This window comes from Arachis stenosperma, chromosome 4 (assembly GCF_014773155.1).
Source record: "Arachis stenosperma cultivar V10309 chromosome 4, arast.V10309.gnm1.PFL2, whole genome shotgun sequence".
NCBI lineage: Eukaryota > Viridiplantae > Streptophyta > Magnoliopsida > Fabales > Fabaceae > Arachis > Arachis stenosperma.
In genome coordinates this window covers 68701077-68706608 of record NC_080380.1, presented here as the reverse complement: position 1 = coordinate 68706608, position 5532 = coordinate 68701077, and positions in this window count along the sequence as shown.

The window sequence follows — 5532 nt, the reverse complement described above, 5'->3', positions numbered from 1 at the left end:
TATTTTTGAAAAATTTTTAAAAAGAAGATACCCAATTGCCAAGAACACAAGCCAACGCTCTAGCCAGCTGAGCTATAAATGTAACGTGTTTTAAAGATGTATTATTTTTATAGATACAAATAAATTTTTTGAAAACTAATGTTTTGAAAAAGCACAAGAAAAACAAGAAAATACACAGAACAAGACAAACCAAAGATCAAACAAGAAGAATTGACAAGAACAATTTGAAGATCAAGGAAAAACAAAAAACACTAATTCAATAATTTAAAAGGAAAATATAAAATATGCAATTGACACCAAACTTAGAACAAAACACTAATTCACGAAAAAACAAAATTAAAAATTGATAAAGAAAAGTAATATTTTTGAAAAATTTTTAAAAAGGAAATAAAGGACTCAGAATTTAATGACTCTATAGCAACAAAAATAAATTATTCCTAATCTAAGTAAAAATAAACCTTTAGTTGTTCAAACTCAAACAATCCCCGGCAACGGCGCCAAAAACTTGGTGCACGAAATTGTAATGCCAATATCAAAATCAAGATTTCTTACAACCTCGCACAACTAACCAGCAAGTGCACTGGGTCGTGCAAGTAATACCTTACGTGAGTAAGGGTCGAATCTCACGGAGATTGTTGGCTTGAAGCAAGCTATGGTTATTTTATTATTCTTAGTCAGGATATCAATTATAATTATCAGTTTGAATTACGAAAAATAAAAGAGCATAAAATAAATAATTGTTACTTAATAATGGAGAATATGTTGGAGTTTTGGAGATGCTTTGTCCTCTGAATCTCTGCAACATACTGCTTTCTTACTTTCAGAATTTGCAAGGCTCCTTCCATGGCAAGCTATATGTAGGGTGTCACCGTTGTCAATGGCTACTTCCCATCCTCTCAGTGAAAATGGTCCAAATGCTCTATCACAGCACGGCTAATCAGCTGTTGGTTCTCGATCATGTCGGAATAGAATCCATTGATTCTTTTGCATTTGTCATCACACCCAACACTCGCGAGTTTGAAGCTCGTCACAGTTATCCAATCCCAAAGTCCTACTCGGAATACCACAGACAAGGTTTAGACTTTCCGGATTCTCATGAATGCTGCTATCAATTCCAGCTTATACCACGAAGATTCTGATTAAGGAATCCAAGAGATACTCATTCAATCTGATGTAGAACGGAGGTGGTTGTCAGGCACACGTTTATGGGGTGAGGAAGGTGATGAGTGTCATGGATCATCACCTCCTTCATAGTGAAGCGCGAATGAACATCTTAGATAGGAACAAGTATATTTGAATGGGAAACAGAAATAATTGCATTAATTCATCGAGACGCTGCAGAGCTCCTCACCCCCCAACAATGGGGTTTAGAGACTCATACTGCCAAAAGGAACAAATTTTAGATCTAAAAATGTCATGAGATACAAAATAAGTCTCTAAAAGTTGTTTAAATACTAAACTAGTAACCTAGGTTTACAGAGAATGAGTAAACTAAGATGGATAGTGCAGAAATCCGCTTCTGGGGCCCACTTGGTATGTGCTGGGGCTGAGACTTAAGCTTTTCACGTGCCTGGGCTGTTTCTAGAGTTGAACGCCAAGTTGAACGTGTTTCTGGCATTCAACTCTGGTTCGTGACGTGTTTCTGGCGCTGGACGCCAGACTGCAACATGGAACCGGCGTTGAACGCCAGTTTACGTCATCTATCTTCGCGCAAAGTATAAACTATTATATATTGCTGGAAAGCCCTGGATGTCTACTTTCCAACCCAATTGAGAGCGCGCCAATTGGACTTCTGTAGTTCCAAAAAATCCATTTCGAGTGCAGGGAGGTCAGAATCCAACAACATCAGCAGTCCTTTTTCAGCCTGAATCAGATTTTTGCTCAGCTCCCTCAATTTCAGCTAGAAAATACCTAAAATCACAGAAAAACACACAAACTCATAGTAAACTCCAGAAATATGATTTTTGCTTAAAAACTAATAAAAATATACTAAAAACTAACTAAAACATACTAAAATCTACATGAAATTACCCCCAAAAAGTGTATAAAATATCCGCTCATCACTGAACAAGCTTAGAGTGGATGTTCAAACCTTCAGGTAGAACGAAGGTGAATCCCTCTATGAAGCTTGGGAAAGATACAAGCAACTGACCAAAAAGTGTCCTTCTGACATGTTCTCAGAATGGACCATCTTGCATATATTCTATGATGGTCTGTCAGAATTGTCTAAGATGTCATTGGATCATTCTGCAGGTGGATCTATTTACCTGAAGAAAATGCCTGCAGAAGCTCAGGAACTCATTGAAAAGGTTGCAAATAACCAGTTCATGTACACCTCTGAAAGGAATCCTGTGAATAATGGGACGCCTCAGAGGAAGGGAGTTCTTGAAAATGATGCTCTGAATGCCATATTGGCTTAAAACAAGATGTTGACTCAGCAAGTCAATATGATTTCTCAGAGTCTGAATGGATTGCAAAATACATCCAACAGTGCTAAAGAAGCATCTTCTGAAGAAGAAGCTTATGATCCTGAGAACCCTACAATGGCAGAGGTGAATTACATGGGTGAAGCCTATGGAAACACCTATAATCCCTCATGGAGAAATCATCCAAATTTCTCATGGAAGGATCAACAAAAGCCTCAACAAGGCTTTAATAATGGTGGAAGAAACAGGTTTAGCAATAACAAACCTTTTTCATCATCCTCTCAGCAACAGACAGAGAATTTTGAGTAGAATCCATCTACCTTAGCAAATATAGTCTCTGATCTATCTAAGGCCACTCTCAGTTTCATGAATGAAACAAGGTCCACCATCAGAAACTTGGAGGCACAAGTGGGTCAGCTGAGTAAAAGGGTTACTAAAACTTCTCCTAGCACTCTCCTAAGCAATATAAAAAAGAATCCCAAAAGAGAGTGCAAGGCCATATCCGTGACCAACATGGTTGAACTTGGAAAGAGTGAAAAGGTAGTGATTCCTAGTGAGGAAGGCCTCAGGGAACGTCCACTGGCCATTAAGGAGTATCCCAATGAGGAACCAAAGGAATCTGAGGCTCATACAGAGACCATAGAGATTCCATTGAACTTCCTTTTACCATTTATGAGATCTGATGACTATTCATCTTTTGAAGAAGATGAAGACATTGTTGAATGGCAAGTAGCCCAGTATTTAGGAGCAATCATGAAGCTGAATGCCAAGCTATTTGGTAATGAAACTTGGGAGGATGAACCTCCATTGCTCATTAATGAACTGAACACTTGGGTTCAGCAAACTTTACCTCAAAAGAAACAGGATCTTGGTAGATTCTTAACACCCTGTGATGACAAGTCATCATATACCCATTTTTCAAGCTAATTTCACTTGTTTCACTAGTCTTTATGTACTTTCTTGCATCCTAAGTAAGTAAATTGGAATGAAAATGCATGACTTCTTTAAATCAAACAACCACCATTAAATTGATGCTAAATCATGAGGTTTGAACTAAAATTAATTGATTTTTAATGAATTATAAACCTTATGAGTTTGGAGATACTTTGATTGGTTGTTTTGGTTTTTTATAGGTGAAGAAAGGAAGAAAAGAAGAAAAACGTGGCTTAAGAAGTATGGCCATGGAAGGAGAAGTGTGGTGCAACATAGAAGGAGGAAGCAAACATTGCTCTCCACAAGAGCACACTGCTCTCCAAGAGAGCAGCATGATAAACCAAGCCTCCAAAATATCACTGCCCTGCCCACAATAAGAGCGGAGCACAATTCTATGCCAAAGACCAAAGGAAGCAAAAATTCTGCCCTGCCCTCCTCAAGAGCAATATCGGGCTTCCTCCAAGAAAAATTCAAAGGAAATTGCTCTCCTAGTGTTACCCATGGGTTTCGAACCCAAGAACAAGGAGGAAAGGAGTAGCGCTCAAGTACAAGGGAAACAAGAAAAATTTGGCTTGTTTTCAATCTCCAAGAATCGAACACAAGACCTTGGAAAAGCAAGGAACTAGGTGATACGTAAAAATTTTTGTTTCACGTACAACCGGCAAGTATACCGGGTCGTATCAAGTAATAAGACTCACTAAGAGTGAGGTCGATCCCACGAGGATTGGTAGATCAAGCAACTTTAGTTAAATGGTAAGTTTAGTTAAGTAGATATAATTTTGATTTTATGAGCAATGTGACTTTTGAACATAATTGCAGGAATTTAAATGGCAATTAAGAACAAGAATATAGAAATAAAATGAAAGTAAATAACTGAAACTTAAATTGCAAGAAACTTAAATAACATCAAAGATAAATGGCAAGGAATTAAAGGGTGCAGAAATTTAAAGAACATAAGAGTAAATAGCAAGAATTGAAAGAACAAATGTAGATGACAAGAATAATAAATTGAGAGAATGTAAAGGGACTTGGGTTATGGGTAGTCAAATAACTAGAAGCAAAAGAAATAAGAATTGATGATGGAGAAGATCATTAGGGATCAGAGATGCAAGTTTTCATGAATTGATGTTAGTCAAATCCTTCTCAATCATGGGTGTAGATCCATGGCAAGTGGGTAATTGAATCCCAATCTCTTGGTGATTCAATTTCTCTCAACATGACCAATTGCCACTCTCGTGATCTAAGTGTTCATGAGAAGAGATGAAGCTCAATTCTATTCCAGCCACACAACTCCCATAATCTCAACCAAGGAAAGTTACATCTCACATACTAACCAAGGTGTATTGATCAAGAGAATCATGAAAGGATGAACTCTAAACTGAATTATGTGGCTCATTCCTCAAATTCACCACATAATTCATATAGATTAACCCCTCTCTTGATGGTGGTTGAATCTTTGAAGAACAAGAGTTCCCTCTTTAGATCAACCACTAGAATTGAGGAGGAAAAGAGGAGTTCATCAATGCATTCAACAAGCAGAGCTCTTCCCCCTAATGAATGGGGTTTAGTGAATCATAGCTCCAATTTCAACCATAATTGCTATAAACCAAAATTAAACTAAATGCAAAGAAAGATGAAGAAGAATAAGGAAATGCTTAAAGCTTAAGAAAATGAAGAAGAGAAGTTCCAAGAAGAACCAAAAAAATGCTCTCCAGGTATCCTCCCGGAAGTGCTAAAAGAGTTCTCAAAATAAAGTGCTAAGGGTCTAAAATTCTAAGTGTCAAAAGTCCCCTCTAAGTACAAACTCAATCTCTATTTATACTAGTCCCAAAACTCTTTCAAAGATCTTGAATTGGGTTAGCAATATGGGCTTCCTCTTTGTTGAATTCTTGGCTCAATTGGAAGAAGTGTTGCTAGACTTGGAAAGGAAGAGTTCATTCATCATGCTTCTGGCCCAATGGCTTGGCGTTTTTGTCAATAACGCTGGCCTTAATGCACGTTGGCAACGTGCATCACAATTTCCTGGGAGTTAGCTTTGAGGCTTGGGCGTTGCTAGCCCAAGTTGTTGCTAACAACTTGCTTCTCCTCTTCTTGGCTCTACTTTCATGCTAAATGTAGCCCAGAATTTGAGTGTCAACCTTCTGCTTCAATATGGACTACTATACATCATTGG